Source organism: Triplophysa rosa, linkage group LG16 (assembly GCF_024868665.1).
Source record: "Triplophysa rosa linkage group LG16, Trosa_1v2, whole genome shotgun sequence".
In the NCBI taxonomy this organism is placed as follows: domain Eukaryota; kingdom Metazoa; phylum Chordata; class Actinopteri; order Cypriniformes; family Nemacheilidae; genus Triplophysa; species Triplophysa rosa.
Window position 1 is genome coordinate 5645879 of NC_079905.1, and position 13750 is coordinate 5659628.

The 13750-nt window shown below is 38.9% G+C and overlaps 1 pseudogene; it reads right to left on the bottom strand.

The window, feature by feature from the left end:
* Positions 1 to 13750, bottom strand: part of LOC130566746 (fibrocystin-L-like) — a 32691-nt pseudogene that overhangs the window by 3838 nt on the left and 15103 nt on the right.

Below are 13750 nucleotides of genomic sequence, written 5' to 3' on the forward strand. Positions count from 1 at the left end.
TACACGAGTCTCTGATCACACCTGTACACATAAAACATCATACTCACATGTTAAGCGCAAGAAAGAAAATATTGCTTATGCTACAGAAAAAGTGAAAAGCGCCACATCATGGTTCTAATGAAGATTTAACACTTGGAAATTGGAAACAAGGTAAATTATATTTATACTTGTTTCATGCATCAATGTAAATAATAAAGCACCCTCAGATGTACCTTTATTAGGAGCTATTTGATTGACAGGTATGCGGCTGCCGTTGAGAGCAGTGAGCATGACTTTAGGGATGCGGTAATCGCCCAGTCCATGTCGCGTATCCCCGTTCCACTCGTACTCTGAATAGGGCACCACTGCTCCGACTGCACCCAGAAAACTTCCATCCAGATCCTTCAACATGGTCTTCTTCTTAGCATCACAGTCCATGTCCACACAGTCTGATGGGTTCACTTTACTACGGTAAGAGCAAATTTATCACTTTTACATCAGAATATACTTGTTGCACATACTGTATTTAGCATCACAATTGCACATTAACCTTGTATGGGACACTGTGTTAAGAAAAGGACAAACCCGTTTACCTCAGATCAGGGTTATGAATGAATGCTAGAGATTCTTCTGTGCTGTCTATCTTGGTGATTCTCTCAACACTGATTGGATGTTGTAGGTCCTCATTTCGTGGGTTGCTCATGAACATGTAGTTTCTTTCAGTGGAACACACATCCTTGAAGCCAACAAATGTTGTATCTGGGGACAGAAACGGACAGGAATATGTCAATTTTACCCAATTTTACACTGGAGATTGAAAATGAAGACATTTTAGAGGATGTCTTACCGGAGACCTTCATTAAACCAGCTATGGCGTTGTAGCTCATGAGTCCACCGTGAGGTTTCTGTGGTGCTTGGTTGTGTTCAGATTCAAATGTCGGCCAGCAAATGCCAGACCTGCCACCTGTGGCACACAGAAGATGCACCAGTTATACTATATAAGCACAATTAAATACAATAAAATCAATACAGAAAATGGAACTACTATAATATGCGCTGTAAGTTGCTTTGACCAAGCATGTAAGTAAATGTAATACTTGCTGCTGTAACACAGTGTTGATTTATAACAAAATGACTGCATAAAGATTCAATCAAATTCAGATCAAGGTACAAAAGCAAAATGATCGGATTTGTATTTTGACTACAAAGGATAGATAAGATGTTGCATTTTAGGTCTGAACAATATGTCAAGTTTTTGCAATGACTTACAAATAAAATTCCTTGCTTTTCTTGCAATGCATGAGTGTCTCCGATTTAAAATATTGCTGTTTAAAACCAAATGTTAAATAAGTGTAGTAAAAACGTAAATAATGCTGTCCTGTAGCTCAAACGGTAGAACATGATGTAACCTCTAGCAATGACAAGGTCATTGGTTTGATTCCTAGGGTATGCTTTGGAACAGCCAAATGCATAAATGTAATGATTGTAAAAGACCCTTTTATCAAATGTTGCCAGAAAAATGAGTTATATAGTTTTTGCTGTATCACTACTGTACTACTGTACCTTTAGGGGGTCGTGGTGCTCTGTGGCTTGCACTGAGTGAAACATAGGTCTCAGTTGTTTCCAGTGTGTCCAAACAGTTGAAATTGGGGCTGCTGCCCACAATCAGAGACCCCTGAAAAAAACAAGAAGTTCATGCATGTGTGTACTTGGTCGTAAAACTGAAAACAATTTAATACAATAACTATTGATTTATCAAGTCATGTAAGAAAGCACTTTGACATTATTTTGGTAACAAACTTCAGACTGAATCAATCCGTGCATCCTCACCTGTACACGAACGTTTTTTTCTGCGTATTCGTGGCTGACAGATGGAGGTCTGTAGATAATAGGCATGATGCCCATTCCATTATCAACAAGGGTCACGTTAGAAATGAACACATTCATAAAGACCTGGAAGTCAAGATAGGACAACATTTATCTCTAAGAAACTGCATAAACCTAACACAATCACTGCATTTGTAAAATAAGCAATTCACCAACTATGAGTTCTGCTGTATACAACACTTCATAGCTGAGTTTGAATATATTAATGTCATTTATCATACTTGAACGTAAATGCCAAAATCAAAACTCCTCCAGATGGTGAAACCCTGGATTTGAGAGCAACTAGCAAGTCCGTCTTTGTTCATGTAAACTCCATACAGACCACCATGTGCTTCATTCTCACTCCATTGTGCCACTGAACCTGATTCTTTTAACATTGGAAATTAAACAGCAATTAGTAAATAAATATTACACAAGTATGTAAGCTTGCGTCACACTTATATTCTTTATTACACAACGGTGACCAGCTTTTTAATCAAAGTAAATACACACCTGGACAAGGTTCTCCATCAATTCTGAATCCCACACGTTCATAGCCAGCAACAATATTCCCTTGAAGAATCACGTTGGTTGCTTCATTAACCTACAGAAATAGTAATCATTTTTACATTATGTATTTTTACTTTTCTTTTTTTGTCACTAACAACGTGTCATAAAGTACCTTGCTATTGCCTTTTTTAGGGTGGGGTTCAATACCATGATTTTTTTAAAGCAACACTTTAGCACTTTTGCTCACGGGTTCCCCCATGTGGTTGATATGCGCAATTGTCTGTTACCAGTGTTGTAAATAATGTCGCTGTATAAGCTTTCCCGTGGGCAGCGCAATACATGTGAATTTGATTACTAATGCCGGGGCCGCCCTCACCACAAGATAATCGTGCCGATTTCTCCCCTTCCGACAATCCTAGGTAAAGTCCCGATGACCTGAAACGGCTCCAAAGATTATCTTATCAGATTTTCCTGTGGTGTGATGTGTGTTAAGAGTGAATGAACCTGATCGGAAGAACATCAGGGCCGCCCTGATCGCGAATGTTGAATATTTACGATCAGAAATCCTGATCCTGACCCTTTTCTTTATTCTGTCAATTTTCTTTCAAAAGCATTACAAACACTATCATCGCAATTACAAATAATTGCAATAAAAAGCAGGCTGTGTGCAAGTGACAGTAGTGGTTGGATTCCGAGTGTGCTGATGCTTTAAGGAGGAACAGAAAAAATAGGTCTAGTGGAGCTAGTGGAGCCATTAGACTCTTTCAGGTGATAATGTCAGCAGCTATTTTTTTTACAAAACGGTATAAATATTATTTTTTAAGTACTGTGAAGACATAAATACAACAATACTTGAGTTGCAATAAAATTATGTCTAGTGCTGTGCCACCTTAAATGCTTTAGACGGAGCTGCTTGAGCAATTTCTCAACGATAATTTTTTTTTTTTAAATGACATAAAAGGTTATATGTACACATTTGTTTATATTGAACACACATATAATAAACAAAGCCTGCAGTGAAATAATAAAAAACGTATTCAGAAATATCGAGAGAATTTGCGAGATTTCCTGTGTTCAGTCAGGACTCTGTTTGAAAATCTGTGTGGTGTGCTTTCTTCGTCACATCACGATGCACCACACATTATAGGAGCAAGACGAATAAATCTAGGATTTTTTTGTCCTCATGTTTGTGGTCTCTCACAGTTTGAAACTCTTTTAAGATTTAAAAAAATATTTTGGTGAGGCCCCCGCATAAGATGATGAAACGGCCGAATTCAGAAACGATGTTTGGAAACCATATATCGCACTCTTCCGCGGGCTGGGGGTGGGCGGGGCTGTGTATACCGACCCGGAGTACTTACAGAGTGTGGTTAGCCGCTATGAGGTTGTTCCGTAGAATTTGGTTAAGAGTTATTCTACCACTGAAATCATTTTAGAGACATTTTTTTAAGGTCGAAAAACTGTGTTGCTTTAATGTACTGTTACTGAATGTCCTGTTAATAACATGGTACACGATTACCATGGTTTGGCCACCACTGTATTTTTTATTTTTATTGAAAATGATACCTCAATGGCTGCGTTCCATTCAGTGTTCAAAGTCTCAGCTGCACCATTGTAGGATCCCGGCCACAGTGTCAGAGTAACCAAGTTTCTCCGGACTGCATTTTTATCGCCCCATATTCTGATACCTTTACAATTAAGATAAAAATCGCAGACAATAAAAATAAACTTTATTTGGATTCCATTTAAATTCGTCTTTGCGTTTGCATTAACATTGAGTAGTATAGATGCCATTGTTTCAGCACCTTCTCCAACAGTGTGATGGATCACGTTGTCTTCGATATTCAGTCCATCTGTTCCGAACACCCCAATAGCAGGAGCGAAGCCATCGTGGAAAGCACATCCCATGATGTAGGACTCAACAGCCACCTATAAAAAATAGTTGAAATCATGGTTTTAGTGGCCTACAGCAGTTCTGGGTGTAGAAAAGCCTCCATCAGGTCCAAGAATCCATGTTAGTTCTCACATTTCCCAGGTTCAAAAACGCCAGAGAGTAGCGCGGGTCTGACGGGTCGTTCCATCCCGCTTGTCCTGTGTGGTAGAACTCAACGTTTCTGATCTGGGCTCTTCCTGTAGCGGAAGCATTATAATTGCAGGTAAGTTTACAAATTTGTTTTTGTAATGAAAGTAAGTGTGTAAATTAATCGTTTTGTTTGTCATTTACAGTAGCCAGATGAATGAAAGGTAAACAGTAAATGAAAGGTTTTGGATTTTTTGGCTGAAGTATTTTGGTTATATAATTACCTCTGTATGTTGTTCGTCTTTCTGTGAAGGTTCACCAGCACTCTTGCTCCATAAGACTGTGTGTTCATTTCTGGATATTCCTGTCCAATGATCTTGATGTTCCTGGTCAGAAGAGCCACATTTCCAGCAAGCTGATAGCTTCTAGAAGATCCTGGTACATTATACCTTTGTCCTGTATGACCACAGTCGTGTGTTAGATAATACATTTAACATAATGTACAATTTTTTTCATTTAATATATTTACTTACAGAACTGAGTGCTTTACAACACTAACTGCAAAACAGTTATAAGAATAATTGTAATTAAATACATTAACAGTTTATTACAGACATTTAATTAAGGCCTGTTTGAATGTTACTTTTTAAATGTAACACACAGTAACCTTAAAACAAAGTTTAATTTCAACCTAAAATGAATTATCTTGAGTAACTGTATTACTGTCAATATAAAAATGGCACTGTTATTTTTCTACGGCGCCCTTGCAATTACGCTACAGGCCACTAGAGGTCCCCCTACCCCCGGTTGAGAAACTCGCTGTCCACAGTATGGGTAACATAGTCATGAATATTAGTACTGTACGTTTAAATAAATGTGCAGTTTTTCTTAGTTATTTTTTAAATGACGAAGCTATTTTTTTAATGATGAGAGCAATTCTGTAAAGTTTAGTACAGTTGATAATTTGCGCTATCGTACTATATGGCTGTCACGCGAAACTAGCCAGAACTACGTTTTATCACTCCGCACACGCACAAATGGGTGATGCGGCCAACCGTCACTTAGTTTGAAATTCTCAAGCACTCTATTTAAACAGATAGATGACCCATTCCAGGACATGTCTAATATAAATGATGGGAAAGAATGAGTATTAATAATACGTTATGTGGGTAAGTTTGAAGAAATAAATGGAAGTAATAAATCGCCTGTAATAACAAAACAAGACCCTCCGTGGTTTGCTCACAATCACATCTCAAGAGGAACTATATGAGATTGTAATTTTCAGTAACAAGCAGACAGATTGATGTTATAGTAAAAATGTGTAAGTATTTATGTCTGGGGTAATTATGAGATTTAAAAACACTAAAAACCTCTGTTACAATGTACTGTACTGTAATTTTTGGTTAGCATGAACTATACTACATTTTTTTGTTTGTTACTTTCTTTCAAGTAGCACAAAGTGTTACTTTGGTATTTTTTAGCACACTCTGTAGTTAACCTGGTACATGCTATCATGGTTACAAAAAAAACATAATATTGCAGTTTTGTAAGTGTGAGTTCCAGATAAAAATATCTTACTAGGGTCCTTGGCTAAACATTTAAGCACTAACCAATGTGTGTGTTTGTTACAGGCTGGTCCAGGATCAGTGTGCGGCCATAATCGGAAATTGCAGTTATGGTGCGGATTTCTGTTTGCCATGGGTCATAACTGGTGGTGGACAGAAGAATCTTATTTCCAACCTGAAGGTAAAAAAAAGTGTTTTAATGCAAACTACAAAAAGACGAGAACATGTTTTAATGTCAGTCTTACCGGTTGTTCATGACACTGAGAATTAGATAATTCCATGATTTTCTTTATGAATAAATTACCATGTTGAACTGACAGCCCTAATAAATGGTTCTTTTAATCGTGTGAGGAGAGTTTCTGACCTTCCAGTCAACAGCTTCCTCCAGAGAGAGCGTGTTGTTTCCTGCCTGGACTGTTCTAGTCAGTTTAGTGTGATACACATTGTGTGGCATGCCATACAGATCAAGAGATCCAAACACACCTGGAAAAGGTTTCAGTATATATCAATTCTGCTACTGATTACATTTTTCTATGCAGACCCTTTTAGGTAGTACATTTCTTTTTAATGTAATTACATTGTCAAGGAACTGTGCTATCTGTTTAGTGCCCTTACCCAACACTTTAGACCCTTGGTTTATGTCAGGCAACAGCCAATCGGGTGTGAGATGGTTTCCTTTCAGTATAATCTGTAGTTCACCTCTGAAGGGGTGATCAGCCCGTCCAGCGATTAGACGTCCACCCTTGATTCAAAGTAAAATTAGTGCCTTAACTTTCTTTTCAGTTAAACATCCAACATCCTTAAAATATCTTAATATCTATTAACCAAATGCAAAGCTGCTTAAATATGATAAAGAATGCATCTTTACTATTTAATAAGTGTCTTTATTTGATCCATCTTCACTTTTCTTAACGATTTGTTTTTGACTTAGTAAGCTAATTTATCACTCTAAAAGAGTTTGATTCCAGTTCAAAGGTTGCAATTTGGTCCAGACTGTTACCTGAATGGAGATGTATGTGACGTTCAGAACAATGTTGTTATACTGGGAAACGCTGATGTTGGAAGTGCCATTATTTGTGTCTGGGATCTTCAGAACTCCATATATTGTCAGCTTGTTCAGGGAAGGAATTACTGTGTCTACAATCACACATTTCCCTTTAAAACAAAGTGAGTAATTTGTACATTTGTGACAATTTTTAGGTTTTAGATACATACAACATAAAACTACCCTTTTTACTGTTTTGGATTTGCAGCATTAGAGTTGCTTACCTAATGGAATGACCACATTAGAGCCTGTTTGTGGAACAGCAAAGTTGTTTTCTGGGCTCGACCTCCAAAATGACTCATCTGACCAGAGACTACAACAATTATATGTACTGCTGTGTATTAAATAAACAAAGTCAAACAACAGATAATATGGTCATATAAAAAAAGGTGCTGAGCAAGTGTGTCTATAACATACTTGGATCCGGAGGTAAAATTGCCCGGTGGAGGAGGTGGAGGAGGTGGAAGTGATGGAGGTTGTGTTGGTGTGATACACTTTGGATAGTAACACTGATACACATAGAAGTACACATATCTGTCTTTAAGAGACCGGTCCACACTGTTCCTCCTCCTCCGGTTAGCTGCATGGTCTCTTCCAGACACTGTAGTCAAAATATAGAAAACATTTATATTATAACATATATTTTTATGGTTCTGCAGTATTGAGATGGCATTGAATGAATAATTAATTAGGCATTTGAACATTACACTGTCTTGGAACTGATTTGAAATGTGTCCTCTTAACATTATGCCTCTTAACCAAACGTTGTGTATTAAGTGATGAGTAGTTTTACCCATGTAGTAGAGACTGTTTGAAGACTCGTTGATGTACCAGTCGCCATTTACATTCACTGTAGGGGTTAGAGGCTGGGAGGAACCATTTCGTTGATCTATAATGTGGAATATGTCAGGCGCTTGAGTAAAGTTGTGATTCAGGATGATGTAATTTTCTGGCTGTCAGTGAAGAAAATAGGCACAGAATTAGACAAAAAAATAAAAGGAATTTTATACTCAAAAATGAAATCTTGTAATTTACTCATGCCATTGCAAACCTGCTGGTATTGCTCTCAAAAAACACATTGTCTTTACAGTGTCGTCTAAAGCAACCAAATTTGTATCATTTTTTAAATTTCAAGATTACTTCCATTTTGTTCTGAAGCCTACCCTGTTGTATGCCATGTGCAGACTGTGAATAAGTCACAGAAACTTCTTTAAACTCTTACTGTTTGGTTTTTGACAGTCATGTACACAATGAACTGGTTAAAAGCTGCTTAAATAAATACATTTATATTCTACAGAAAATAACAGCATGTGGGTTTGAAACAATACAAGGATGAGTAAATATTGACAAAAAAATATTTTGGGGAACTTAAGTTGTGGTGGACATTAATTTAAAGATATTGTGTCATGCCCACACTTCACCTTAAAGCCGTAGATCATTCCGTAATATGACATGCTGGTGATGTGGGAACCACGCTCAAACTGCCAGTTGTAGGTTTGGCCTGAAGGGACCAGTGCCATCCAGCCATATGAGTGGGTCACCATCGTTTGAAGAAAGGGTAGCACACATGACCCTAAAGAGAGATTTTAGGTCTGTCATTCATGAAAAGTGAATTGTACTGACAACATCTCAGTCATCCCAAAAAATGATTATTTCAGCCTACCAAATGAGTTGGTGAGAATCACATTGTTATACCAATAGGGAGAGGGACTGTAGAAAACCAGCCGGTGGAAGTTGGTGGTGTTGTCACATACAGCTCCAGGGACGCCAACACTCCATTCTGCTGCTTGAGAACAGTGACTTGGGTCGAGTAGGTTACTCATCGGCACCACCTTGGAGTTATTTTTGCCTTTTATATAAATATAAAGAGACTATTACACAGAAGCTTTTACAGTTTCATTTACACTTCTAAGTCAGTTTCCTCTTTGCTATAATCTCTAATATGTAATGTTATTGTGGTATAGGTCTGTACCTGTCAGGGATCCATCAGTATCTATGAGCGCCACCTCGTGCTCCCATCTGAATCTGGCCTTGTTGGGTGATTGATAGTATTGGATTCCACTGAATCTGGCGCTCCAGCCTCCACAGCGGAACGTGCAGGTTCCAATGACTTCTGCCACCCCAACAGCTGCACATGATGACCGGTTGAAGCTCATAAATTTGGTGTTGATGACACTCATGCCATCATCCAGTGGCAGTACAATACCATGAGTGGTGCAGTAATCATTTCCAAGCTCAGACACATGACCCACAATAGTGCTGTTTACCACAGCTGCACCTTCTTCCAGCCCCCATCCACTGACATAGTTCCTAATGATCCTCTTGGCCTCCACTCCTGCTTTCTCATTATTGACCATGAGGAACTCACTGAACTGCACAGCTCCAACATTCACCCACTCAGCTCCTTTCTCATTGTTCCAGGACGTCAGACGGCGGAAGACGGCTGGTGTTGGTGTCGAGGAGTAGCAGAAACCATTTTGCACGGGGAAATACTCTTGGAAGATCCACAACCCAAACCAGCCCTGAGAATGCACCGTATTGTTGAAGAACTGCCCAAGTGGTACTCTCTTCTGACAGATGTTGGCATCATAGGATGGGCCATCAGGGTGATCGTTCATGCGGTACCAGAATCCAAAGTGAGTCCCGCCAGCTGCAGCATTGTGTCTAATGATGTTATTTGGGTTTGTTACCCAGTATGCAGCCGGAGTCACATCATCATTCAGCAAACTTGTGCTCTGTCTTACAAATACTGCTAAATTGTACTGTAAGATGTTTCCTGTCTCACTACCATCTGTGATAAAGAAGGCTCCACCCTTAATGTCGTAGATGACGTTTCGCTCCACCAGCAGGTTGTGAGTGTTGTGGATGCTTATAGCACTGTTGTAAGATTGATGGATGGCACAGCCACGCACGTACGACTTGTACTGAACATCTCCCATTAGTTGCCAGTTAATTGGGTAGCGTCCCAGACGGAACGCCTGTCCAGCATGAAAAATCTAATAGAGATGAATAATCCTATGATTACAGTAGAATGCAAACAACTCCACATTTTTCCTAAAGGTCTCAAAGATATTAAAACTCAAGTAATATGTTCATTAAACTGTTACCTCAACATATTCAATTCTTCCAATTGCCAGACTTCCATTTGGTGCGTGGAACATGATGCAGCCACCAAACTCATCACTTCCTACTTCCTCTCCAAACCTCCCCTGGAAGCATGTCTGGACTGCAAATTCCCCTATAAGAAAACATGGATGTAATTAATGTAGTGCATTATTTAAGGCAATGTAATGTAATGAGCGTGTCATGAATTACTTTAAACAGCATTCCTGAAATTATGTATGTAACTGTCTTCTTTCTGTACAAGATGGAGAAATAACCAAACCTGTGTCGAATCCATCAGGGCAAGCTGGTATCTGATCATTCCACTCCTGGTTGTTGGATCCACGGATAACAATGTTTCTGGTAAGAAGTCCCACCTCTGCTCTTGCTTGAAAAGCAGTCCCATCAGGCAGATTGACGGACACACCCAGATGAGTGTAGGTGAGGGGTTCGGTCAGATTGAGGGTCCTGCCGTCATGTGAAACTGAAGCAATTCTCCTCAACTCATTCTCTCTCTGGCTGTGTCTGTGGATTCATAAGCAATAAGCCAAAGGAAGATGTAGAAGAGTGAATTTAGAAACTCTTATGGACATTGTTAAGGAATGACAGTGTGTTATAAACAATTTTCAAAGCACGCTGGAGGTAAACAATGTTAATAGTATATAATGTAAATAGTCATTTAAGTATATGTTTTTATTAGTGGTATAAACTTTTATCATGGTTCCTATGCAATCATATGGGTGTTATTTGTCAATTTAAGTAAGAATTTAATTTTATACTGAGTTCTATTTAATCAACCTAAAACTGAGTTTCACTATAGCTTAGAAAGCATATCCATGCTGTACCTGTGCCCTGTGGAAGCAATGACAATTTCATCTCCAGCCTTCCAGGTGACGGCATCCATCAGTGTCAGAGTGCTGGAGCCACTTTGTGCAGTCTGAGAAAGACGAGTCCACGTTACAGGTACTGGGATTCCTGAAGAAACACGATTATAAACAAAGCATTACAAAGCAGGGAACTTCTCTACGGTAGTCATCCCAAGGTCTTATTTATAGACAACCTTGTCTACACAGCGTACAGTACTGTTTATACAGTAAATACGGTGCTGTACTGTACAAGCATACCGTGCAGATCCAGCACTCCCTCTCTGACAGCGAGGGTCTTGGCACCATAGACAGGAAGTTCTTTAGACCGCAGGTGTCCGTGCAGTGTGATGATGGCTTTATGCTGGAAGGGCTGCTGCTCTGTGCCGATCTGTAAAGCTCCACCATCTGTGATCAGAATGTTCTCCGCCTGGAGCTCAATATCTGCCTCATCAAAAATCAGCCGCCCGCCTTAGAGGAGAAATACCATTGGTTAATATGTATTGATGAGATGGCGTACGATTACTAAAAAGGGGAAACATGCCTCACCCTCACTTAGTTGTACTGTAAAATGCATAATCTAGTATCAACATACCCTGGATAAGGAGCATCTTTAGGACAGGGGTGCTGGTGTCCAACAGGATGGTCTGACCAGCAGTGATTACAGCAAATGTGCCCTTCTCAGGAGGAGAGAGACCACCCCACGTATAGGGAGATGACCACACGTCAATGTAGAAGAAATCAGCACGATCCTGAAAAACAGAAGAGACAACTTCAACAATGCTTGTTACTCTATATTTGTATTTTTTTCTATTTTAGATGCTCTAATTATATGATATTAAATATATGTGGGTGTTACCATTCTGGCGATTCCTCTGTTTCCTATCAGGACTCGCACTTTAGTTTCCTGGGATTTTGGTTGATCGTTGGTCACACAAATAATCTGTGTCTCATTGGCTGACTGGACATCGCAGACAGATCCCGCAATAGTCACAGTAACTTCACTGGTGTTTGCACTACAGGTGAGACAGGCCAAAGATACAGAAGATTACATAAAGTAAACTGTTTGGAACACATACTGTGGTCTAAAAAAGTATTTGGCCACTTAAAGCAAAATTTACTGTAGTTGCTTTAGATAAAATCAAAGTTGTTATTGTTCTCATAATCCTGTTTCTTTTCTTGCTTATTTTGGAAATTACTTTAATCTAACTTTCAAACAGTTCACACAGGTGCACAAGTAAAAGCCTTATACACACGTGAGTATTTGATAAATAAGACAAACTTTATGTATATGACAATCAGCAGCTGGTGTTGTGTGTAATATCACACTATTTATTTGCTTTAAAAATCTTAATTTGCCATACAAATGCATTTAGGCATTTACTGTATGTGCTGTAACAGTCCTAAACTGTTTTTTGATTTTGTTTTGTAGTACACAAAAAATCTGCTTTGTCACCTGAACCCTGAGCCTGTAATAGTGAGTCTGGTTCCTCCAGCTGTTCCTCCCCTGCGTGGTGTGACATCAGTGATCACAGGGGTTAAAGAGGATCTGTATGTGTAGCCGGCTGTGATGCTGACTGTATCATTTCCATTAAACACTGAAACCATGCAGACCTGCTCGGTTTCATTCCCTGGAAGACAGACACATGTAAACAAACAGTCAGATCGTTTCCTTCATTTCTAATTATCTGTGACTTGCATCTAAGCAGTCACATTTTCAATCCATTACGTAACTGATTTGTTTTTAGTTTTCCTGGCATACGTTTCACACAAAACCATAATACATATTTTAGATATATTTGTTAGATTAATGGTAAGGTTTGTTGTGCAAACATTTCAAGATGCATGAGCAATGCTACATGAGGAAGTGCATACCATTGTTGTACGGGACCTCACAGTACAGTTGGTTAGATGTGGAGTTCTGCAGGTCCACGTTACATTTTCTGTCACAGATGAGAACTCTGGTGGAGTTTGGATCAAATCCAGAGCCTTGAATGGCAACAACAGCTCCTCCAGCATAGCTTCCTAAAACAATACAGAACAAATGTATTCTGTAGTGTTTTATTACTATATTTAGACAAATAATATGACAATTTGGGCAGTGAGTCTTGAAACCCAAATTTGATATAGAATTTTGATTTGCCATTGGATTTATGATTGTGATGTGATTTATTCTGAGTTCAGAAAGTGTTTTTATTTTCTTTTTTAGGTATTTGATTACCTTCGTTTGGTGTGACCCCTGTCAGCAGCAGCTCATAGCTGAAGACAGACCGTGTTAAGGCATGACCTTTGACCTGATGATATAACCTAACCGGAAACGTTCCTCCTGCGTGTTCCCCAACAGTGCACATCAGCTGTGTATCTGTGATGGATGTCACATTACATCCCACAGCATCAATGTCCACTGAGACGAGTGCTGCGTCTGTGCCAAAGCCTGAACCAGAGATGCTGATCTGTGTTCCAACAGGACCTGTGAGGAAAATATGTCAGCAGCATTATTATGTGAGTATATGAGCTGATATGTTACAATCAAGTAAAATGAATGTGGTGTAACGGCACTAACTAATGCACCTAAAATAATCAGAATCAGAAGGAGCTTTATTACCAAGTATGTTTACACAAACAAGCAATTTAACTTGGCCACAGGAGCTTAGTGCAGAAGAAAGTGTACACATGTTGCAAACATAGTGCAAATATACATTAAGATAGAAAAAAATAAGAATTAAATAAAAACAATAATGCACTATATACAAAAAGTGAACAACAAATAGACAAAAACAACATATAATTGTTTAAATGA